We start from the raw sequence: 26,864 nt of genomic DNA on the forward strand, positions 1-26,864 counted from the left end.
ATTCATTGTACATAGTGACAGGTTTATTAAGATAATTTATTTCAAGTTAAATTTATTTCAACTTTGACTACATTCATTCCCCAGGTCCTCCCCTTTCTTCTCACCCTCCCTTGGTCATTCTCACTAGTTTCTTTCTCCTGGTCTTTCATCTGCTTTCATGACCCGTGTGTGTGCGAAAGTGCATGCGTGCATTTGTGTATGTGTTGTGTGTAAATGTGTATGTGTGTGTGTATATACATATATATATACATGTGTGTATATGTGTATGTGTGTGAATCTGTGTATATGTATGAGTATGTGTGAACGTGTATGTGTATATGTATGTATATGAGTGTGTGAGTGAGTGTGGGTGTGTGCATGTGTGTGCGTGTATGTCTGTCTCTCTGTGTGTGAGTGTGTGTATGTGTTTATATGTTTGTCTCTGTGTGTATGTGTATGAGTGTGTGTCTGTCTCTGTATGTGTATAGATGTGTATGTATATATGTATTTCTAGGTCTATGTGTGTCTGTGTGTGTCTGTGTGTGTATATGTGTGTATGTGCACTCTCACATTCATGTATGTATACAAATGTGTGTGTGTTTATACATGTCTGTCTCTCTGTGTGTTTGTTTGTGTGTGTGTCTGTGTGTATGTGTGTGAGTGTGTGGGTATGTTTGTTTTCCTCTACATGCATTCTATGATCCACAAATGAGAAACAACATATAATATTTGTTGTTGTGAGTCTGGCTTATTTTGCCTAATGTGATAGTCTCCAGTTGCTTCCCCTTTCCAGCAGGTAACATAATTTCATTCTTTTTTATGGCTGAATAAGGAATATTGTATTTCTCTATCCACTCATCTGTTGATGGACACCTAGGATGATTCCATAACGTGGCTGCTGTGAATAGCGCTGCAATAAATGTGGAGGCACGGGGATCTCTGTGAAGTGTTAAAAGTTCTTTGGTTGTATACCCAGGCCTGGTAGAGGGATTTTCAAATTTTCCTTCCTTCTCTTGAAACTTTTGGACACTATGGTAGTATTTGAGTTAAAAGTCAACTGCGTCTAACTGAAACTATTCTAGTTGTGGCAAAAAATGACAACATACACAATTAAATTTTAATCTAGAATGCAATATTTAAAATTTATAGAGGTCCTGGGGCTCTCTTTAAGTGGTTTGGGGACAAAGTTTGAATGATACGTTTCTGTGTGTCACAGAAAGAGGGTCCTGAGCCTAGAAGTGCATTTTGAGGTGCCTGAGAGATAGCTCAGTGGGTAACAGCACATACTGCTCTTGTAGAAGGCCAGAGTTGGAGTTCCCATGTCAGGTAGTCTGCAACTCCAACCCCAGGGGAGCCAAAGCCTTTCTGGTTTCCATAAGCGTTGCACTTGCCTTCCCCCCCAGTACACATGCACAAATATCTTCAAAAGGCAAGAACTACACTGCGGTTTGAACAACAGCAATATGGCAATGGTGACCGCCAAACCTAAATGAAACAAATCCTAGAACTCACACTACAGAGTAAACAAAACAAACAGGAAGTAGAGCCCGGGTTGGATGTATGGAAGTCTGTTGCCCCCGTAGATCCACAGAATGTTAGTGATAGGATCCGTGGATATTTAAAGATGTAGACTATCCAGGCTCCCTGGTGAAATGCGAGTCACCACCCACATCTTGTCATATATTTAAACTCACCTCTAGGTCACTTTTACTCTTACTGTAACCACAGTGTAGTTGGTTTCTCCACTCTGGTGCTCAGGCAATGATCACAAGAACAAAAGAGTTCACTCATGCTCAGTTCAGATCCGTCATCCATCCTCCCTGAGATTTTGATCCACATCAGCTTGCATCTGTGGATGAAGGGTGTTGAGCCTGACTATGTATGCGGGTTGACACCAGTCATTTTTATCTTGTGTATTCATTTTGCTTGAAGAAGGTCTCTACAAAGGACCCCCTTGAACATTTATATCTTTTTAATCTAGACACTGACTTTATTATCCCATTTGATGGCTGGTAAATTGAGACATTCATAAGTAAAACTATGAAAATAAGTTTTGCAATTTAGCCATTGCCTGATTATAGACAAGGAACTTCATGCCCATGAGCCCTAGTTTTCCCATTTGTAAAAATAGGAATGACTGCTCTGTGCTGTTATGAGGGTGGAAATATAATTCAAATTGCCCCTTCACTCAAAAGCCAGGCTACAAGAATAAGAATCTAGTGTGTGTTTACCAAATATAATAAGTAAGTATGTCTGCCCGACTCTTTGCCATGACTCAATTTCATGTTTCCTGGTCAGTTGTGGGTGTAGAAAGGAAAAGAGGCTGTGCGTGTGTACGAGGCTAAACTTTGGCTCCCTTAAGGCATGCTATCACCATGCATGTCACCAGCTGTTACACTAGCTCTTCTTTTGTGGTCTGGAGAAACAAAAGCCTTCCCTTCTTGGTTAGGAGACTGAGATCTAGAAGCAAAGAATCTCTAGGAGCCATCTCTTGTATTTGGTTCCTAAAATTGACTCTAATGTGCTGTGCGACGTTTGGAACACAATTTTACCTGTCTTAATCTCTGTTTCCTATGAAATAAGATGGGTCTGAGGACATCGCTTAATGTTAAACCTCCCTGGTATGAGGTCCTGGTCTTGAATTTGATCAAATTGCAAGAATAAAATAAAATGAGGTGGCTAGTCCAGGTGGCATTAACTCTTCAAGCTTTTCAGTTTTAAAATTCTATCCAGATTTGGGAGTATAAAACCTTGAAGTGTTTCTTGTCTGCAGAACGAAGGGACGTGTGATGGGGACGAAGAGGACCAGGATGGGACTGTTATTTTAAATTGGCCACTTGGGGTCGCTAGCGACCCGAGACTGGCTGATAAGGACGACAGAGTGCCTCGGGGAATGGATTCTGGGGGCGGTTGATGAAATTTTCTTTTTTGTCTCTCCCTTTAGTTCCAGAATTTGGCAGAAAACTTGATCGCATCATTAGTGTTGAACAGCTCTTAAGCACGTGCCAGAAGGACTGTACAGAGCCAGGGCGGTGACAAGGCAGTCGTGCCCACCCCGAAAGAGAAGAGAAGAGAAGAAAGAAAGGACAAGAAAAGAAAAGAAAAGAGAAAAAAGGAAAAGAAAAGAAAAGAAAGCACAGGAAAGGGGAGTAAAGGAAAAGAAAAACAGAAAAAAAAAAATCCGGGATGCAGCTGGTCCTCCGTGTGCCTTGACTTGAAAAGCAGATTCTGCAAGGTTAAGCCGGGTAGCATAAAACTTGACTTTGAGGTTGTGTAGTTTGTCCCATAGAATTCCGAATCATCAAAGGCAGAGAGAATTGAATTCCCACTGAAGCCGCTGAGGTAGGGGGTTTTCATGATGGGTTCTGTTGATAGGGAAAATGTAGTGGAGAAAGACTCAAAAGTCCCGGTGGAATCCAGTGAGGGATCTTCTAGCAAGAAATAAACAAAAGAGAAATCTAAAGGGCCCAGCATCTTCGCATGTGGAACTGACAAGCTCTGCATAACCCTGTCCAGAAGACCGGCACCCTGCTCAGGGCATAAGAATAGCTTCTGCAGTGCTGTGTAAACAGCCTTTTCCACTAGCCTTCCTGCCTGCTAAACCCGGAGAAGCTTGAGTGGAAGAGGAGGAGGAGTGGAGGAGGAGCGAGGAGGATCTTGATAGAGAACAGAGTTGGAACTCCTACTATCCCCTTCCAGGTCTTGAATTACTGTTAATTTTGTTATACTCACCCCTTTTCTTCTAATCGTTTTAGAGAACGACAACAAAGAGTCAGCAAAACTTGGGAAATCCACCTTCCAGGCTGGTCAAAGAGCCCTAACTAGGGGCTGCTTCAGATGGAGGTCTTCTGCAACAGAGGCAAAATATCTATGCCCCCAGGTGCCCTACAGGGGCCATCAGAGGTACCCCTTTGAAGCTTTGCTGTTGGGGAGCAGTTTACAAACACAAGAAAGGGTTTGTACCATTGTTGGGGGCTTTCCATGTATGCCCCTCCGAACCTCCAAATCCAGTCTCTGGCAAGCTGTTGGTTGCTGGTGACTCGAGACTTCAGTGTCTTTGCAGTTTCTTCCCAATCAGAACCATCGCGCCTACACTGTGTATGTTCACGATTCCCTCTGGTATGTGCCTGACATAGTTCTAGCAATATTCTAAGCCTGGGAGCACACTGGGTGGACTTTTAAGGGGTTAACCTCTTTATATTGCTATCTTGTGTAAAATGAAATAATGCTGTTATTTCCCTAATGATGTGATGGGTAGATTGTAGCAATGTTGTTGTGTAAGGTGACCCAAACTTGGTGACACTTTGAAAGATACTATTCCTTGAACTTTGCAGTCCAAGATGGACTGCATGTGTAGCATGTGTAACTACAGAACATTTAAAATGTGGCTACTTGTGCACTGAGATCACAGACTCCCCTTAAAACGCTGTGCAACATCTCCAACAATTTTTTTTAAAACAGATCCCAAGTTTATGTTGTAATTGGTTTCAAATATGGGACTGAATAAAGTGCCTTGCAAAAGTTAATTTCAGGTTGGGGATTTAGCTCAGTGGTAGAGCGCTTGCCTAGCAGGCGCAAGGCCCTGGGTCCGATCCCCAGCTCCGGAAAAAAAAAAAGTTAATTTCGTGCTACTTTTTGAAAATATGGCCATTAGGAAATTATTACACAAATAATCATTATATAATATTTTATAAATGGCTTATATTTGTAGCTCACTTTATTTCTCCTTGATTTTGTTACCCTAAACCCAGTAGGACTCATTCATCTACTAAAATACTATCATTCAACACTACCAAACTCATTTTGCAGAGTCGACATTACTTGGTAGCATAACAAGAAAGAAAGAAAGAAAGAAAGAAAGAAAGAAAGAGAAAAAGAAAGAAAGGAAGGAAGGAAGAAAGGAAGAGAGAAAGGAAGAAAGAGAGAAAGGAAGAAAGAGAGAAAGGAAGAAAGAGAGAGAGAGAGAGAGAGAGAGAGAGAGAGAGAGAGAACTGTAGGCTAATTTCCTTGATAATTATTTTAAAAAACTCAATAAAATACTTGCAAATACTTGGGCTCAAGGCTGGTTGAACATATGCAAATCAGTAAGTGCAATTCAACACATAAGTGCAAAAGGACAGCAGTCACAGGTAATCTCAATCCATAGGGCAAAGACTTTCAAGAAACATCCCTCCATGATAAAAGCTGTGAAGAAACTGGGAATAGAAAGAATGTACCTAGACATAAAAAGGATATATATGAAAAACACACAGCCAATATTGTACTAAATAAGGGAAAACTGAAAGCATTTCTTCTAAAATTGGAATAGAACAAGGATACCCTCTCTCTTCATTCTTGTCACTACTTGAGGTCTAAGCCTCAGCAGTAAGACAAGAGAAAGATATGAGATGCAAATCAGAAGGGAAGAACCTAAACCATCCCTATTTGTGAACCTTGTGGTTCTATACTTAGAAGAGTCTAAATACTCCACCAGAAAACTCTTAGACTTGATAGATATGGTCAACAAAGTAGCACTGTACAAAATCAACATAGGAAACCCCTTGGCTTTTCTATACATCAGAATTAACTTGCTTAGGGGGAGAGACTCATTCACAGTAGCTTCAGAAGATAAAGCAACAAAAATCTGGAAATAAATCTAGCTAAGGAAGGGAAAGACCTCTGCAGCAAAGACATGAAGACACCGAAGAACAAAGTATAGAAGATTCTAGACACCGGAAAGACCACTCATGGTCATGGATCGGCAGAATTAATATTGTGAAAATGATCCTGCTATTAAAAGTAATTGTTATATTAAAATGTAGGTTAAATGGAACCGCCATCAAAACTATGATGGCATTCTCCACAGAACTAGAAAATTCCTAAAGCAACTCTAAAACATATATGGAGATGCAAAGGACCATAAATTGATGAAATAATTCTTAGTGGAAAGCATTGCTTGGAGGTGCCTGTCTCAAATTGTTTTACAGACCCATGATGACAAGAATACACAGCACAAAAACAGACGTGTAGAGGAGAAAAATAGACTAGAGGTCCCTGCAAGCCCTTACGCCTAATTTTTGACCTCTTAACCTCTTAACCCAGTGCTAGGAAAAATGGATTTCTAAAAATAAAAGGACTTTGAAACTGCTAGCAGAAACCATAGGGGAAAGACTATGGAGGTACTGGCAAGGACATTCTGTATGGGACACTAAAATACTACCGAGAACTGACAGATGGGATTAAAAAACTGCACAGGAAAGGGTAACAATCATGACAGAGAAGAGACATCCTACAGAATAGGAAAGAAATCTTTGCCAACTTTGCATGAGATGGGATACATAGGGTATATAAGGAACTGCAAAACTTAAGCATCCAAACCAAAATGATCCAGTCAACAAGTAGGGTAGACACTATTCCAAACGACCAGTTTTGAAAATTGAGTAGGCAGTGGTCAAAAAACATTTAGCACCTTGGACACCAGCGAAATGCAAATCCCAAGTGTTTTCAGGTCCCATCCATAGCAGTCATAAACAGCCCTCAAACACTGGTGAAGGTGTGGGAAAAGAGCCCTTCTTCACCGCAGGCAAGAATGTAAACTTGTAATGTATAGTCATTATGGAAATCAGCATGGAGGCTCCCTAAACACTGAAAATAGAACTTCCCTGTGACCCAGCTACATTGCTTTTAGATATATACTCAAAGAAGTCTGTGTCAACATACCACAGAGATAACTGTGCATCCGTGCCTATTGCTGCTCTACTCATGACAGCTAGGACATGGATCTAACTTAGATGCCTCCCATCAACTGATAAATTGATCAAAATTAGAAAGGTATGGCACATATATGCAATGGAATTTTATATAACCAGGAAGAGTAATGAAATCATGATATTTGCAGAAAATGGAGTACTGTCTGAAATCTTTATGTCAAGGAAACTAGACTCAGATAGGCTAAGACCGTATATATGCATTATGTTTTTTGCACAGCATGAGCCAAAAAGAAGATTATGAGAGGAGAGGAGAAAACTTAAGGTAGGTAAGAAATCAGGTAACAGAATGCATATAATAGGAAATCAGAAGAAGGAGTTATCTGGGAGAAGACAGAGGGTAGCTAGAGGAGGGAGGAACATAGTTGGAGGAGTGGAGAATATGAGATTAACAATAAGAACACAGAAGTATGGAGATTCCATGGTAAAATCCATTACATTGCATGTAGGCTTAGTAAATTAATTAAATAGAGACCAGGGAGATGACTCAGTGGGTAACAAGCTTACTATGAAAGCATGAAGGCCAGAATTCTGATCCCCAGTACCCATGTAAACACTGGGTGGGTGAGGTAGCCTATCCTAGCACTCAGTTATCAGAGGCAGGAGAATATAAGGCAGAGGGCAATTGAGGAAGACACTGCTGTAGACCAATGGCCTGCACAAGGATGCACAGGTATGTATGTGTGTTAACCTGCATGAAATGTGCATTCATATGCATGCATACATCACACAAACCAGCAAAAACATTAAAAATCTATTTATGTTAAACATGATTTTCTTCCTTCAGGGCTGAGCTCAAACTTTGCACCTTTATGGGGCTTCTTGATTGATCTTTCTGCATTTTCTGGAGCCTCTTAGAAGTTTTATCTTTGGAGGAAGTAGTATAATGCATATCCCTTGGTTGAATTTGATCAGGAAAGTGATGGAAAAGACTGTGTGTAATGTCTGGCATATTATAAATACAGACAAACCCTCCTTTGTTACCATCTCCATAGTTCAGCACTGGTTGCCTGCTGGCTTGTATCCTTCCTGTTTGTCTAGCCTTCCTTCCTGGTGCTTAGTGTTGTAAACATGCTGAAGAGAATGGAGGTCCTGTCATTTGCTGTTCCTGGCTTGCTCCTAACCTATTGGATAGCTCTGGAAACACTGGATTCTCCCTAGCATCACTCATGGACAAAGGCAAAGCTGCTGAACACTGAAGCAGGACCTAGGAGTCATTCACCATTTTTTTCTCATGTACAGACGGTTGCTTTTCCTGTAACACTCCCTTGCCTCTCCTTCTCATGGAGCAGATTCATAAACACGGTCACTTATTATGTGCTCTTCCTGATTTGAATGATTTATATATGTGGACTGGTTTAATCCTCCCATGATTTGATGACTTAATCCTCACATTTCTCTCATTTCACAGATGAGGACCAAGGCATGGGGAGATGAAGAATGTAGCCAAGATCACATAGTTAGTAAGTGGAGAAGCCAGTTTCCAACCCAGGCAGTACAAGAAGTCTCAGGATTGTTGATTTTCTGAGTCACAGGGTGGCAAGTCTCCTTTACCAAGAGTTGTTCTAGCAGTTTTCTTCAGTCTTCAAATACTTCTTACTTTTCCTTCCACCGTCCCAGACTCACATGAGCGTCTGTCTGAATCCCATCACTTGTGTTTGACTTCTCTGGTTCCATTATCAGCACCCCCTACTGACCTATGATTTCCCCAGGACCTCAGTGATGGTGCTTTCTAAGACATCCCCATCATTAGAGCCCAATGCCAGAGAGCATGGCTCCAGATGCAGGTGATATATTTTGCCAGGATCCAAAGATTGAGGCCAAATAGGATTAATAGATTTTCCTCTGTTATGGTATCATATTGCTTTTGTCACACCACTTAAACAATCTGTAATCCTGTTTGGTTTTATTCACTTAATTTAACACACACACACACACACACACACACACACACACACACACACACACACACACACACATACCTTCTTTGTCTTCCAAAGGATGAAAGATGAGGGTCTGTATTTTTTGTGGCTTGTTCAGCTCTTCCCTTCAGTGTCTGGGGCAGAACATATTTATTTGGTAAATATGTGTCAAGTGAATGAATGAATGGATGGATGGATGAATGAATGAACGAATTTGTGGAGTCTCTATTTTGTCCTTCCTGTCATAGCATTCATAGTTTCTATGGGGTGGAGGGGATGAGGGACACATTGTAAGAGTCCTGGCAGTAAAGACAAGGAGAAAACACAATGTTTGGAGAGCAAACAGAGGCTTAGCACTTAGTGCCAGGAGGAATTTCTACAGCATGTGACCATCAGAAGAAGGCTATACATGGGAGAGACAGCCAAGCTGAAGGAGGAACCAGGTGAGGAATTGGGGGGGGGTGGGATTTTATCAAAAGATACCTAAAGAATGATGGCACCCGTTTAGGAATAAGCTATCACAAAACTGAAATGCGCATGTTGTGGGAACTATGAACCATAGTCTACAAAGAGTGAACACCTTAAAGAGAAGGTCGGGGGGTCCAGTAAGTTATTCTAAATCTATAGCCCTTAGCCAGCAATATTAGTATCAGGAGCGTCAGAATCAGTTGTAAACTGGCATTGGTTGGGGGATGAGCTGATAGCTGTAAATGGACAGGCGCATATTCTGACAGGAGTCTGTTCTGTGTAAGGTTGTGGCATCTGTGTATATGGCTGTGGCCCCAGCTGAGTCTCCTGTGATTTTTCTTGCTAAAATATACATGAGTGAAGCCTCCTCTCTCAGTGCCTCTTGGCAGTGCATGCTTTTATTAAGGTTTGCCACAAGGAACTTTATTTTGGCACAGAAACCTCTCACAGGGGAGAAGAGTCTGTGGAAGGAGGAGATGGGGATGGGGAAGGCACCACTGTTTGGTAATTGTCAAGTCCATACCTGCAGAGAGGAGCTAGAAGCGATTTGCGATGAGCCCCAGTGACGTCAGACCTCTTCTTCAGAGATTTTGTTCTTCACCTGAAGGCAGCCCTGTCACCATCATTGTCCCTGAGGCCTCCTATGGGTCCCCATTGATTCCTGCTTATGTATGTTGAGGAAAAGCAGGTTTTCAGTCAGAATGCATGGCTTTGCTTGCCCAGGAGCCCTCAGGCCTCCCATTGTCTGTGTTAAAGTTCCTCACATTTATCTCAGGACTTTCGTCCACCTCTGCTATTTTCATGATACCATTAGTTCCCCATGCTCACAAACTTCTGCTACTTCCCCGCCTGATCCTTGTCTTTTATTCATCACACATCTTCAGAGTACAACCATTCTCATAACTATTGCTTTCTTTCCTGTTCTACGCATACTTTCTTCTATCTGCCAAGGAAGTTTTCACTCCCCTCGCCCGTGCAATATGCATATTATTTAAGAGCGCCAAGCAGAGAACATCCCATCTGATAAGACTGGCAGGACAGAGGAGCACACTTAGCTCTGTTCTGGGAATCGATAGATACTTGTTTTTAGAATTTATGTTTCTTTGGTTCCTCACATCTACAGACAGTTTGAACTACTTAGAACTTTGTTTCCAGAGTAAGTTTTCGATGTGAGTTTTTAACAAGGTCCATGCAATTGTCCCTTTTCTTCACATCTTGAGATTACAGGGAAAGGGCAGATAGAATAACAGAATAGACAAGTTCATTTGAGCCTTGGGATTCTGTGTAAGTTGCTTCATGGGATGTGTTTCAGTTTCTTCTCTGTAAAATATACCCAAAAGTGGTCTAAGAACTCACTAATGTTAGCTGCTGTGATCACCATCATTATTGCCACCTCCACCTCCACCTCCACCTCTACCTCCACCACCATCACCACCAACACCACCACCACCATCACCACTGCCTACACTTCTTTTTTTAAACTATTAATTCATTTATATATATATGGGTGTTTTGCCTGCATGTATGTCCGAGTACCATGTGAGTGCCCGATGCCCCTAGAGGCCAGAAGAAGGTGCTGGATAACCTGAGGCTGGAGTTGCAGACAGTTGTGAGCTGCCATGTGGGTTCTTGAAACTGAACCTGGGTTGGAGAAGAGCAGTCATTGCTTATAACTGCTGAACCATCACTCAGGCCCCAGCCTGTACCTTCTTGTGGCCATAGTGAGTGGAATTTATAATGGCTCTGGGTTCTGTGTCTTGAGCTTCCATTTTGTAAAATGTTTCTATTTACTTACCTCCCTGAAAAGGAGAATATACCTTTAATTGGAATGCACCTCCCTTCAAATTCTATCTCAAAGGCAATTTGGTGGGGCACTAAGGTTTCTTGAGTAGCTTCAGTCCTTCCTTACATTTTTAAGCAATCCACTCTGCTGCTGGTAGATGAAAGAAGGAGGCAGAAGAAATCGCTCTGCTGGCAGGGATAGGGGATGTCAGCATGGATGCTCTGACGCCCTGCTCACATTCAAGTGTGGTCCAGGTTTCTAATTGGAAAATGACTCTTAATAGGAGGCTCAACTCTCCCTGTCAGTGGTACTCAGTGTTGAGACCAGCACTAAACTTTTCAGCAACAAATATTATTTTGGGGCCAAGTGTGGTGGTGCATACTTTAATCCCAGCGTTAAGATGGCAAAGGCAGAAGGAGTTCTGTGACTTCCAGGTCAGCCTGGTCTGCACAGTAAGATCCAGGCCAGCCAAGGCTACAAAGTGAGGTCTGTCTTAAAACAATGTTTATTTTTGTATATTTTGGATACAAAGAACTCAAGAAGTTAGACCGCAGGGAGACAAATAACCGTATTAAAAAATGGAGTTCAGAGCTAAACAAAGAATTCACAGCTGAGGAATGCCGAATGGCTGAGAAACACCTAAAGAAATGTTCAACATCTTTAGTCATAAGGGAAATGCAAATCAAAACAACCCTGAGATTTCACCTCACACCAGTGAGAATGGCTAAGATCAAAATCAGGTGACAGCAGATGCTGGTGAGGATGTGGAGAAAGAGGAACACTCCTCCATTGTTGGTCGGATTGCAGACTGGTACAACCATTCTGGAAATCAGTCTGGAGGTTCCTCAGAAAATTGGACATTGAACTACCTGAGGACCCAGCTATACCTCTCTTGGGCATATACCCAAAAGATGCCCCAACATATAAGAAAGACACGTGCTCCACTATGTTCATAGCAGCCTTATTTATAATAGCCAGAAGCTGGAAAGAACCCAGATGCCCTTCAACAGAGGAATGGATACAGAAAATGTGGTACATCTACACAATGGAATATTATTCAGCTATCAAAAACAATGACTTCATGAAATTCATAGGCAAATGGTTGGAACTGGAAAATATCATCCTGAGTGAGGTAACCCAATCACAGAAAAACATACATGGTATGCACTCATTGGTAAGTGGATATTAGCCCAAATGCTTGAACTACCCTAGATGCACAGAACACATGAAACTCAAGAAGGATGACCAAAATGCGAATGCTTCACTCCTTCTTTAAAAGGGGAACAAGAATACCCTTGGCAGGGAATAGGGAGGCAAAGTTTAGAACAGAGGCTGAAGGAACACCCATTCAGAGACTACCCCACATGTGGCCCATACATATACAGCCACCCAATTAGACAAGATGAATGAAGCAAAGAAGTGCAGGCCGACAGGAACCGGATGTAGATCTCTCCTGAGAGACACAGCCAGAATACAGCAAATACATAGGCAAATGCCATCACTAAACCACTGAACTGAGAATGGGATCCCCGTTGAAGGAGTCAGAGAAAGGACTGAAAGAGCTCGAAGGGGCTTGAGACCCCGTATGAACAACAATGCCAAGCAACCAGAGCTTCCAGGGACTAAGCCACTACCTAAAGACTATACATGGACTGACCCTGGGCTCCAACCTCATAGGTAGCAATGGATAGCCTAGTAAGAGCACCAGTGGAAGGGGAAGCCCTGGGTCCTGCCAAGACTGAACCCCCAGTGAATGTGATTGTTGGAGGGAGGGTGGTAGTGGGGGGAGGATGGGGAGGGGAACACCCATATAGAAGGGGATGGGGAGGGGGATGTTGGCCCGGAAACCAGGAAAGGGAATAACAATCGAAATGTAAATAAGAAATACCCAAGTTAATAAAGATAAAAAAAAAAAAACCCAACGTTTATATATTGAGGGAAGTACATGGCAATCAGGCAGAAGGGCAAGGCCAATTACTACCAAGAGGATGGGCTGTATGCGATATATGAGTTTGATCTTCCCAAGTGCCACAGTTGAGCATCTTTTAGGTGACTGGCTTGCAGCAGGTGAGGGACACCCAGGAGCCTGAGGCAGCATCATATTTCATAGCTATTTGGGCTGTCAGCATTTGAATTTATTAAGTACGGAAGTGTTACTGAGATACAAGTTCTTTAGAGTAGGGGGTGGTGGTGAATGAGACAGAGAACAGAATTTCCCTTCTTTCTAAGCACTGATCTCAATGCACCTAAACGGAAATAAATAAGTAAGTTGCATTTTCATTAAACTGCATCTACACTTGATGGTTTCTGAATTTAAATGTTGTCTCTAAGGCACCTTTGTTCTGAAAGGAACATGAACTGAAGATGACAATGACTAGTGGGGCTTTAGTAAGAGGAGTGTAAGTAGGACAAATAACCCCAAATACTGTCAGTCTATTCATTCAAAAATTATGTTCTCATTCTGGTTTGTATTTGGCTATTGGGAAAAACAAATGCCTAATTAAGTACCTCACCTTTGACAGTTTTTCAAAAGCAAAAATGGAAATTTTTCATTTCATTTAGTGATAAAAAAAATACCCTGCTATATTGAATCCACTAGTACATTTTGAAAAGTAAGCATAACAAACCATTAAAAAAAATAAGAAAATCTACTTTTAGGGTGTTTGATTCATAGCGTTTAATTGTTCGTCTGTTTCCACGATAAGGTAAGACCTGTCTAGTGTCACCGGAGGGACCATAGCATGCTGTTTTTTTCCCATCCTCATTTACAATGATTATGTTATCAGGTTAGCCAGGCAAAAGGGTGGAGCAACTATAATTTCAAAGCAGGATTAGGTTGAAATAACGAGGTCACCAAGTGGTGGTTTCCAAGGCAACGTCACATCTAAGAATATGGGATGCTTCTAGGAGATGAGGCAAAGCCTTGAGCCGTTTTCCCCATGCACAAAAAGCACCCACTTCCTAGCGGAAAAAAAATGCTTATTAACTGCTTTCAAACATGGTTTCATTTTTTATTTTTCAGGAACAAGTTTATGATTTGTGAACTGATTTAAAGTTATTTCTCCCCTTCCTTTTTCTTTTTTTTCTCACCAGTAATAAATATTCAAATAATCAATTGGACCATTGTCTTTTTCATTTTTGGATTATCATTCCCATCATTTCAAGTTCATTTCATTCTCTCTCTCTCTCTCTCTCTCTCTCTCTCTCTCTCTCTCTCTCTCTTTCTCTTTCCACTCCCTCCCTCCCTCTGCCTCCCTTCCTGCCTCCTTTCCCCATTTTCCCCTCTCCCTTCTTCCCTCCTTCCCTCCCTCCATCCCCTTTCCAATTCTATTTTAACATTGCAGAAAAGAGACATAGAAAAGAGAAGACTGAGGGTTAAGTGTTCTGATAGGATTTTTGAGGTGGCAGCAGGGCCATGCATTGTGAAATCCATAGCCTGTGCCTCAGGATTCATGTTTCTCCGTGAGACATACTAAGTTTCGCCTTTTCTTAACATTTCAGGACACCCTTACAAACGTGGATGATGGAGGCAACAAGGGGATGAGGGGAAGGAAGGAGGCTATCTGTGCTTCCATCGACACCAGCGACCATCTGTCTGAACTGTTTCCCTCAGTTGACCCCTCTTTGTCTCAGAATTCATTTCTGTGACTGGATGTTTCAGATAAGAGTCTCTTTAAAAATAAGCCGGCATCTTTAAGTATGGGCATGTATGTGTGAGCATGGGTCTTGCTAGTTTTATCTTTAAAAAGAACATTTCTGAATAAGTGTTGAATAAGTGGACACAGTGCAGCGTGTGGGAACCCTCCAACTCTGTCTGCTTGCGACACAGCCTTGCTTTATGATGTGTTAACCATTCACCTTTTGCCCTGGCTTTGCATAAGGAATATAAAGTGTGCTTGGAGCCAGAATGGTGCCACGGCACAGTCTTTCTGACATTCTAGAAATCCACACAGAAGGCTCCTTACTACTTTGAGGTGTCTTCAGCTGCCATCCTGGGAGGCGGGCAGAAGACAAAGGTGCTTTGATAGCCTTCCCGATCTTCTGTGTCATCATGGACAGGTGAAGTCGCCACTCTGATCTTTACCCCTTGGAGTAAGGACTGAATAGCAGCTCTTGGAAATAGCTCTTGGCTCAGAGCTATGCCTAGGACCTCAGGACAATCTTCACAGTTCCAAAATAAAGATGAACAAGAAGTTAATCTTCATCCTTCTAATCTTTGTTCCTTCTTTCATTTCTCCCCCCCTTTTTTTCCTCAAAATAATTTTTCTAAAAGTAGTGGGTTGAGCTGTGTTCCTCCTGAATTGTGGACCAGCTAGAACATATGAATTTGACTTTATTTGAAAACAGACTTTTTCATGGGTGATCAAATTAAAATGAATCATATTGGATCAGGACCCTAAGTCCATCCTGTGACTGGTGGAGAGAGAAGGGGGGGGAAGGAGAGTGAGAAAGGGAGGAGAGAGACAGGGGGGGAGAGGCAGAGGCAGAGGCAGAGGCAGAGGCAGAGGCAGAGGCAGAGGCAGAGGCAGAGGCAGAGGCAGAGGCAGAGGCAGAGGCAGAGGCAGAGGCAGAGGCAGAGGCAGAGGCAGAGGCAGAGGCAGACACAGAAGTAAGGCAGATGCACAGATGAGAAGGCTAGATGCTGACAAAGGCAGAGGATGAAGTAATAGGTCTATGAGCAAAGTTTGGCAGCCAATACTAGCAACCTGAAAGCAGCTATGCAGCATCTTCCCTGGAGGTTTTCGGTGGCAGGCAGCACCATGGATATGTTGGCTTCAGGCTTCCATCTGCTACAGAAGCAAGAATCCGTTTCTGTTGTGTTAAGCTTAAGTGGTAACTTGTGGCATTAGGAAACACATTTCAATCCTTCTGGGTTCTTCCTGCCATTAGAGTGAGGCTCAGAACCCCGGCATTCTGCCTTTCTCTGTCCCTTTCTCCCTCTCTCCCCTCCTCCCTATAACCTCTCTTCCTTCCCTCTCTTCTCTCCTTCCATGCCCCTCCTTTTGCCCCTCCCTTCAGAATGCTTGAACTTGCTCATGTGCCTTGGTACTTATCCTCCAGTGTTCTTTCCATTCTTTCCTGTCAACTCAATGCTTCTTCACTGGTGCTGATAGAGTTCAATATTTCCCTCTTATTTCAGAAGTGATAATACTATCTGACCATCTCAGAACATATTTCCTCCTCCTCATTCATCATCTGGTTTTCTTTAGCTAAATACCATTTTCTTAGGGATCTTATTAATATATAAAGACTTGTCTGTACATCTCTCCAAGTGTTACAATGTGCTTAGTGTGTCTTCATGTATTCAGTTGTAAGGTTGCTGTTCCCTGGCCACTGAACTCAAGGAGGTTGGGACCTGTTCTTGCTCCTTGCTTTATTCCTAATTTTACTGTGCTCAAAATGTTTCAATACATGAATAACTAAGTAAATAATTGCTTGATATCTTATTAAACATCTCTTAGTAAGATATGATAAGATCTTGGAATATTGGTAGGTTCAGACATAAATCAACATCTCATTTGGGATCTCACTACTAAGTATATATCCCAAAGAAATTGAATAAATATGTTAAAGAGACATCTGAATTCCTACATTCATTATAACATTAGTTGCAATAGCCAAGATGTGAAAACTGCAGGAGTGTCTGTCGATGGTTGAATGAATAAATATACAAGGGATTACTAAACCTTAGGAAGAAATGTATCTTCTCATTTATGACAGCATCCTAGAACTTGTATCTGAATGCTATAATAGTTGAAGACCAGCTAGATTTAACCACGACCTTAACATTCTTAGGGGCTTGATTCAAGAACCACTTACACATACAAACATCTACATATATGAAAATTCACAAGGCCAAGATTTTAAATACATAAATGTGTTAGTAAGTACCAGAAGTGTTAACAGTCTATTAGATAATGATTTATAAAGCACTGTGGTAGGTTCAGTTTTAAAGAGTGTGCAAGAGACTTTTTAGCAAGAAAGGATGTTAGCTTATGGTTCGTGACAACTATTTGTAAAGATAAGAGATGCTTTATTCCTTGGAATTTCTACTATGCAAGGTAGAAACTGCTAAAAATAATTTCTGCCTTTAATATATCTAAAAATTTTGAATAGTTATTTGAAATTTATCTTAAGGAAGTCGACCTTGGAAATTCTGTGTTTCATGGAAATTCATCTCAAGACAATCTTAAAAGTCACCCTTAGCCCCCAGTTCCTCAAATTAGGCCTCAGCTTCCATATTTTCCACCACTTCCCAATAACTCCGTCAGTTATCAACCATTCAGTGGGTTCATTCATCTAATCGATCCATCAGATCAGATCCATCAGATCAGATCCATCATGAGTCCATCATATCCCTCAACTCTCATATGTGAAAATTGCATTTGGGACTAAATCTTCAACACACAGACCTATTTGTTTAGGGACACTTTATATCTAAACCATTTAAACATTCTGCTCTTGTTCCAAAAGTTTATGTCCATCTTACAATGTAAAGTATATTATCTATATTTAGCAGTCTCCAAGGACTTAAAGTTACAATATTTATCAAAAATGTAAGCTCAAAATCTTCTCTGAGACTCAAGTCAAACTCTTGGCAATGAGACTTTGTAAAACCATATTAAGTTTTACTCAAAATATTATATATTTAACATTCTCCCAACATGTAATGTCACAAAATAAATATTTCCATCCCCAAAAGGATGAGTAGATAATAGAAAAAAATAATCTTTTTCCAAGTGAAATTAAAAACCCCACAGGGTAAAGTTTAATCCCTAAAGCTTCATGTCTGGTCTCTGAGGTATATTCTGATGTAATGTAAGGTGTAGAGGTCTTGAGTAGTCCTGTCTTATGGCCTTGACAGGTATCTCTCAGGGGCTGTTTCTGTTCATTGCTTGGAACTTTCCTTGGCAGATCTTCCTGGCACCTTTAACTTCCTAAGCTCTCCACTATGGCTTTGATCTCCACACTTACAATTTCATACATTGCCATATCAAAGGTATCCTGAAAAGACTTCAAGTTTGGCTCGGTGATAAGTTGCCTAGTATTTCTTGGTTTCTTTTGGAAATATGAGTGAAAGATTTCATGATTCAATATCGTTTTCATTTTGCATGATAGCCAAAGCAGCATCATGTGGTTGATACAATGGTCTGCTGTTAGCTTAAACAGGAGACAGGCCTACTTGGATTATGGCTACAGTGGGGCTAGATTTGAATATGGGATACCATAGAACTTTTATGTTGACATGAAGCAATACCATGACTTATAAAAGAAACCATTTAATTTGGGTTTTACTTACAATTTTGGAGGGCCAGAATCCATGACCATTATGACAGAAAGTATGGCAGGAGACTGGCAAGAATGATTTGAGAGCAGTAGTTGAGAGCTTACATTTAATCCAACATCAGGAGATGATAGATAGATAGATAGATAGATAGATAGATAGATAGATAGATAGGTGGATGGGGCTGGTGTGGGTTTTTGAACAGATTTCAAAGTCCATCCCCAGTGAAACACCTCTTCCAACAAGGCCACATATCTTAATCCTTTCCTAACAGTTCTATCAGCTAGGGACCAAGCATATGAGCATATGGAAGCCATTCTTGTTCAAAACACCACATGGGGAAGCAGAAAAACTTAGAATTATCTTCCCAAAGTAATATCTTTTAAGTGAATTTACACTTCTGCATGCTTCACCCTTTGATAAGGATGGCGCAACTAATTCCCAAGCTTTTCCTACATCATCTTTCCTAATGACTTGATAAAAGTACATGGCTTCTTTTCAGTAGCTTTCATCTCGGCCAGCAGTTGTACCATCCTTGAACTAAACGCTAAAAGCTCTCCTATTTAACCCAGGCAGCATGTTTGTCAAATCTTTCTGCCCTAGTTTAATAGGTCTTACTTTTACTCTAAATATGGCTAAAAGAAGCCAACAATAACCATGCCATTGCAGGCACTCTAGGTTGCTTTGTAGAATAATGATCACCTTTACTTTCTTTTTTTGACAGTTTCCCTTGGTTTATTTAAAGAGAACAAAGAATCAGCCAGTACAAAAACATGTTGTCAGAGTGTAGTTAGGGTCAGCCAACCTCTTTCCCATGCCTAAACCCATAGCTTCTCCTTATTTATCAAAAGCATAACAACCCCCGCCCATGAAAGCTAACAAATTCTGGGGGAAAACTCATGAAAAATTAGTAGATCCTCCTTAACTTTCTTCCTTCTTACCACCAATCCAGGAACTCGTAGGGAAGCATTGTGGTCATAGCCAAGGTGGGCAGGCAGACATTAGCAGATGTAGTGTTTGACAACCATGGGGCTAGGGTGGAACCTTGGAGAAGGGGATAAACTTCCATCAGACCTGGTTCAGAGAACACTCAAAACACAGTTTATGAAAAATCATGGCCATGTAGAAGAGAAAAAAGTCATCAGAATCAAAAACCAAATAGTGGAAAGATTTTTTTTTTTGTTTTTCTTCTCTAAAAGAGTAAAGACTAGAAATAGCTCAGGTCCTGAGCTCCCCAGGAGAGGAGGTCTTCCATGGACCCCAAAACCCAGCTTTAGGGGTAGGGAGCCAGGAGAAGTGAGCTCTTCACAAAGTCAACTCTGGATGGGAAAGCTCTTGGTCTTCTGCAGCCTTTCTTTTCTCTGCTTCCTGCCCTGCCTCGGAGAAGGCTGGTGAGGCCAGGGTTATGGCAGCAAGTTCAGCTTCTTCCCTTTGAGGACTTTGGTGATATAGAGGTAGAAGAAATCGCAATAGAGGACTGTCTGGATCAGGCTAGCAAGGATGTCAATGAGGTCAAAGAAGCCCTAGAAGTGGTAACACCAGATCCAGTTGAAGAGATAGAGTGTATGATAGACACCCAGTGCAAACAGGTAATGGCTGGTGATGGTTTCTGCCTCACCAACTTGCTCACCATGAACAACCGTGGCAAGATAGTCACTGACTCCATGGAGAAAGTCCATAGAATCTCCAGAGGGGTGAAGTAATGCTATTTTTGAATGTCAAAATAGCAGTAGGAACAACGAAGAACTCCACCTGGAAAGTTCATGGTTTCCACCATAAGTAGCTTTGAACTTGCTGTAGATCATCCACACTATGGTAAAGGAACAAGCTATGTAGACCACATTTATGCAGGTATTGTAGAGTGAAATGTAGTTGGTGAACAGGTCCAGATATCAGGTAGTGAACACCATAGTAACAGGACTTGGCTCTAATGCCTGCACACGATCACGACTTACAGATTTTGAGTAGTAACAAGATGATAGGTGGGAGAGGTCTCCCAGGAATCGGAAGAGGTTCATGACAGGAGGATTCAGGAAGGTCTGAACTGTGAGGGAGGCTGGCTGGCCAGGCTGCCCTGGAGCTGCGGTACTGCCAGGTTGAGGGTGGGAGAGAAACTCTTCAGTAGCTCAGCTCTAAGGAAGGGTCTCTGGAAGGTGAGCCGAGGCCGGAGCTGGTGGTAAAAGTTGGCTGAGAGAAAAGGGAGAAGAGCCGAGGTGGGTAATGTTCATCTTTAATACATTAGCCTCTACAAACTCTTGGGAAATAGACAAAATCTGGACAAGTTATTCATTAGAATGAAATGTAGATGACTCCTAATCTAACTTTTAGTATAGTCCCAGTCACATCTGAAATTTCAGAGCACAGTTTCTGCTTTCCACATTACTATCAGCATTCTGGCATATTAGACTCATACCAGAATTTGTCATTAAGGTTGGCTTGTAAACTTCTAAGTTTTTCCTCTTGGCTGGCTTCTTCAAATCTTTTGAAATTCTTCCCTCAAGCCAGTTTGAAAGTCTAAAGAATATAGACAGGAATAGGCAGACAGGATCTCACTTGTGGCACACATTTTCTATAGTAGTCAGTATTTTTGTGATAAAATTCCACAGGGAAACTATTTAAAGGACAGAAGAATTATTTTGCTTCATAGACCTGCAGTCCATGGTTGACTGACAGTGTGTGTGCGTCATTTGGAACACCATGGTGGGGAGAACAGGCTAGAACAGAGCTTCTCTCACATCAGGCAGGAAGAAAGGAGCAGCAGAGATAGATAGAGGAAGAAGTAGGGAGTGAAATAGCTTTCTAAGTCTTGTCCTTAGTGATCCACTTTTTCCAATTAGGCACCATCTTCTATAATTTCTGTTCACTCACAATAGTCTATTCAATTAGGAGTCTCTCAGTAGATGGATCAATTGATTAGGTTAGTGGCCTCAAGATCCAATTACATTCCAAGTCATACCTCTGAACATTGCATTAGGGACTATATTTCCACATGACTCTTTTGGGGAGACACTTCATATCTAAACTGCAACAGTATCCATAACAGAGTTGAAATGAGACATGTGACTTCAGTTACTGATTATTTAGTTGCTGGTACAGGACATTTATGAATATCTTCTATGTCGGTATGGTAGCCCATGACATTCAATATGGTCCAGTTGGATCTGTGAAGAACTCGTTGAGCAGAAACCCCTTATTGACCCCTTCAAACTATGACATTAAAAAGAAATCAATCTTAGATATTTCCAGCCATCGAGGCACTGAAAGTTTGTTGTTGTTAACATGGTTCATCATGGTATATCTTGATTCATGCTGGAATTTATTAATTTTTGCTATGTTCTGGAAACTTAGAAAGTATTTTGCAATTGTTATTTAATGTTGATTGTATCTTCATGAAGTAAGTAAGCACGGTTATTGTCTTAAGTTATAAGCAAGGAAGCCGAGGCATTGAGCAAATATCCTGTCCAAGGTGCCAATTTAAACAGAGTTCAAGATCTAAGTTTAGGAGATCTTACCCAACTGAACTTCTATTCTCTGTTGGCCACTGAGTCAAGACTTTAGGAAAAAAAAACCAAGAAATAATATTAATTATCTCCAGACTTTGAAGCCAGTCCCAATTTATTAGTGAAGAACAAGAAACATTAAAAAAATGTTGTAAAAAGACAACTGAATCTTAGATACAAGGCATCACATGAATGCAAAAGAAAGATATGATCATTTTGAATTTTTCAAAACTATTTTTATAGTTACATTTCTTTATTTGCATGCATTGTGAGGGAACATGTATGTTCTGTGGAGTTCATGTGCAGGTCAGAAGACAATTTGGCTCAGTTGTTTTTCTCTGTCTATTGGGTGGGTTCAGAGAATTGAACCCAGATTACCAGACTTTGTGGCAAGTGCCTTTTCCCACTGAGTCATGCCCCTGGCCCAGCCTATAGTCAGGTTCAGAGAAGAGATATTTATGAGCTTAGAAAAGAAGAACACTTTTATAGGTTGGACTTGAGTTCTACAATAAAGAAAAGGGGGGACACTTGGAGAAAATTTGGATGGGCAAAATTTTTGTATTAGTTTGGAATTTAAACTAAAATCTGGATTTTGCTTGAGTTACCCAAGAAGTATGAATTTCTGAAGGACACGGACATGCTTTGTTCTCTAACTACATGATTGTCAAATTAGCTTTATCTTGTAGATGTTAAGCAAATCACACTGCTCTACTGACCATAAGATTTGCTGATCAGATTAATATTTCTCATTGTCTCTTTTGCATCAAGGCATGGCTTCTCTTTGGCATCTCATTTGTCCAAACTTGATCCTTCATGACTGATTATGCTAATTTCCACCTATCCACAAATATAGCAATCAACACATTGCTCGTTTCTCTTCTCGTTTACTCACCTCTATTAGATTGGCCAGAAATCTTGGGTGGGAGATTCAAGAAATAAATAATTCATGAGTTTTAGGCTGTTTGCCATTCTGAATAGAATGAGGAAGCTTTCAATATCCTAATCGATAACTCCCAGGATGTGACTCATCCTTTTTTTCTTTTCTTCTGTGTATCCATGTTGTATATACTACCCTCCCATTAGTCCCTGTGTAGCTGTGTGAGTTTTCAGACACTACTGAAATATTACAGTGCTTGTGCCGGACAACTTTTATTTTACGTAATCATGATATTTTCTTACTGCTTTAATAATTGTTCTACTATATTATCACTAATGTTCTGAGCCTAATGTCTGCAGTAAACTTTACCATAGGTATATACACAGAGAAATACATAGAGCGTACACAGAATACAATATTATTCAATTCGAAGTCTCCACTGGAATATATCCCTTCTAGTGGAGCTTCAGTATTCGGTTATTTGAGTCCAGATCTTCCCTTGTACTAGGTGGTAAAGTCTTCTCTTAGGAGCACACATCTGCAATCCCAGTACTTGTGGAACTGAGGGAGGAGGGTCAAGCTAGCCTGAGACCTTGTCTCAAAAAGCCAAACAAATAACAAACAAATTGAGGCAGCTCACACCACAGAACAACAGGTATTGATTTTTGTTTCCACTTAAGTTCTTTCAACATTGAGGATATTCTGTAGACTTTTACTCATTTGACTCTTAGCAAAATGTCTTCATTTATATATAGCATTCTTGGGTATTAAATTGACTGTGCTTGGAATGGATAATTTAGGCATGGAAAATAGCTCAATAAAAAAGAAATAATCATATACACACAAAAACCAAAAAGACCTGTTCACCTGGTTAGAACTGGTCTAGAATTTCGAGCTGTCCAGGGAGCATAATTCATTACCTAAACTTCAGAATCACACCATTACATTTTTTTCTTTCAAATCTATTTACATGGGAATATAACAGTTTAAAGTTGCATCTGGATTCTATTCTCTGGTGACAAAGCCCAAGGCTTGTGCCACCTTCCTTGGGTGGATTTATTGGGAGATGTGGCTTTTGCTTTGCTTGTCCTCTAAAGTAGATTGTCAGAATGGATATCTTCCTGTGCTTACAGCCTTGCTGATGGGATATGAGGTACTGAGGACCACCTCCACCCCCCATACATAAATTTTATATTCCATGTGGAAGAAAGATCAGTGGGTATGATCACTGTTAATCACGTGAAATTACATTAGATGTAAACGTATTTTTCAGAGAACACATCCAGTGTGTTTAAATGTGAACCCTTGAAATCCTTTGGCCATCCCTAGGGCTTATCCCATATAAGGAAACCAAGTTGTTTTCTATATTTTCCCTGTCTGCCATCCCTCTTCTTCCTCTGAACTTTTCAAGGTTATGTTTAAACTTGGAGTTAGAAGCAGGAAGTACAATGCCTTCTCTCTCTCTCTCTCTCTCTCTCTCTCTCTCTCTCTCCACAGACACATACACACACACACACACACACACACACACACACACACACACACACACACACACCAGTATTAGTTCAAAACAATGCAAAAAGATACCAGTAATGTGCTATAAAATTATTTTATACTCATATATACAACAGAACAGCAAAGTCTTTTCATTCCAAAAGCTAATTTCACCAGCTATTTATATTAAAAAAAACATTAGTACATATGGGGAGAAGTTTGTGATTCTACATTAACAGCTAGTCACTGGATATTTTTAAATAGTTCTTCAGATAAGGACAGGCCCTTGCTTTTGAACTTTTTGTGACACGAAGTTATTATCTTGTTGCAGAGTAGATTAGAAACAGTACCCAGTTTCTGTTTCAGCCACAATTAGAGGTGAGGTCATAGCCTGGTTCATTAATCTTAAGATAAGAAATAAACTTGTTTTTCCTCAAGAGTTATGAGATTGATGCCCCTGCTACTGTCTTGATTCATTTATTTGCATGTAAGCTGCCTGGGCTTGTGGGCATCTGGCTTGGTTTGTCACCTCAGGATAAGATAATTTGGGATCTTTCACATTTCCAGATTATGTGGAAGCCCAGCAGTTGAACCAGCTGACAAATGCAACGTGCCTGCAGTTTCGAAGCAGGGCTGCAGTGTGGGGCTGGTGTGAGGGGTGCGTTGGTTTATTAACCAATACACTTGACTCTTCAGGTTCATGCTTCTGTGCACAAGACCGATTACATAGCACATCATGTGCATCCCGAAAGGAGATACAGGGTGGTTGTGATGTAGGTTGAAGACTTGGTTCCTGTAAGTTCCTACAGCTCCATGAACAGTAGGAATGGGCACCCAGGTTGACTTTCTGTAATCAGATGCTTTCTAGCATTTTCCAATTGCCTATGTAAACCAATATTTTACTTTATAATTTTGGGAGGAGATTTTGAGAATGTGGGTCTGTGAATAAGGTTCAGTCAGTGAAATACTTGCGGTGTAAGCATGAGAACCTAAGCTGGATTGCCAGAACCCATGTAGAAGGGAAGGCTGCCTGTATCTGAGCACTGGGAAAGAGAATCGTTGAGGCTTGCTGGCCCACTAGTCAAGACAAATTAATGAGTTCTAGGTTTTATGAGAGATCCTGTCTCAAAGAATACAGTAGAGAATGTTCTAGGAAAACATCCATTGACTTACACACACACACACACACACACACACACACACACACACACACACACACCATTTTGGAATGTTGCTGGCATAGGCAACCTGTTTTTCTCTCAGTGATGCTGCATGATGCCATTGTGGTAATTTGTAATTCAGGTAGTGATTGTAAGGAATAGAGGGCATTTGTTGAACAATGGCTACTTGCCAGGGGCTGTCTTTAAGAAGTTCTTTGGTATTAACTTACCTGATTATCACATTAAGATGATGTGTATGCTTGCTCTTACCCTCTTACAGATGAGGAGACCGAAGCATACCAGTAATGAAATAGCTGTCCCCAAGGCAGTATTAGAGAGAAGCTGTATGAATAACTTTAACCTCAGGTCATCGCCGTGTAGCATGGGAGTGTGACAGCTATTCTGAATTATGGCGACATGCACCTCACCCACTAACAACACCCCACTTGGGGATCATTATAATTTCTTCTTCTGTTTCATGGGGTGCTAGGCACTGCTATTGGCTGTGACTATCAGGGTCTCCTTTGTCAACCTTTAGACTAGCTCCTGGAACATTAGTCTGAAATGGAAAGACATTTGGTTTGTATGGGCTTTTATGTCGGTGGCCAAGTTTCCAACCAAAGTTTCTAAAGGTTCTAAAGCATCTTCACTCCTTGGGTTGCTATAGCTCCAGGCTTCTCTTTACATGAGTAATTTGATATAAAATGGCGTCTCTGTTTTCCTCACCATTTTCTTCCTCTTGCTCCTCTTCTGTCCTTTTTACCTTTCAGTATTCCTTCTAGAACGGGGCTATTACCCTTCAGGAGTGTCTCAAAGCTTCTCCTTGTTTTTTGGTTTTTGTTTGTTTTTGTTTTTGTTTTTTGTTTGTTTAATGGCAGGAAATATAACTGGTTGCTTGATTACAGTCTAGGAAGAGTCTCACATTCCCTAAAGTCACTGCATTTATAAACAAGTGCCTTGTCCCAATTTGTGCCTTTCTGATGACATCTTCAGCACCTCAAATTTATGGTCATGAGTTCATTTCATGTCTGAAGTGAGTGACTGACTTCGTAGCAAAGCCCCACTATTATAATTTCTCAATTAAAAAGAGTTTGTTTTTATTATTTAAATTGTGTGTAGGTACGTGGAGTGCAGGTAACTTCAGAGGCTGGAAGAGGGAGTTGGATCCCGTGGCACTAGTTAATTGTGAGCTACTCCGTGTGGGTGCTGGGAACCCAGTTAGGGTCCTCTCCAAGAGCAGTATGCACTCTTAGCCACTGAACCATCTTTCCAACCACAGTTTCTCCATCTGAACATACACGCTTATCTCCATATTTCAATATCTCTGTACTTGTCACATACACTGCAATCTATGAGACACAAAAATTAAATGGCAACATTTCTTCTTTCTTAGGGATATAAAATAATTTTATATACCACCAACCAATGGGATTCAAATATTATCAGTAATTGGCAACTCATAGAAAAGTATTTTTCAAGCCAGTATATCTGTCACATATCTGCTAAACGCCAGACTTTTACAAAATGCTTTGGACACAAAGACAAAGCAGGCAGGTCCCTGGCCTCTAGGAGACTTGTAGATTGGTAAGAAAAATACATAACAGGTTGAAGAAATCAGGACTGCAATGTGTTAATGAACGTCAAAGAATC

The 26,864-nt window shown here is 40.9% G+C and overlaps 1 pseudogene; it reads right to left on the reverse strand.

The window, feature by feature from the left end:
- Positions 1–19,586: 19,586 nt before the first annotated feature.
- Positions 19,587–20,201, reverse strand: Kdelr1-ps1 (KDEL endoplasmic reticulum protein retention receptor 1, pseudogene 1; annotated as a pseudogene).
- Positions 20,202–26,864: the final 6,663 nt, after the last annotated feature.

The sequence above is a fragment of the Rattus norvegicus genome, chromosome 14, assembly GCF_036323735.1.
Source record: "Rattus norvegicus strain BN/NHsdMcwi chromosome 14, GRCr8, whole genome shotgun sequence".
NCBI classification, from domain to species: Eukaryota; Metazoa; Chordata; class Mammalia; order Rodentia; family Muridae; genus Rattus; species Rattus norvegicus.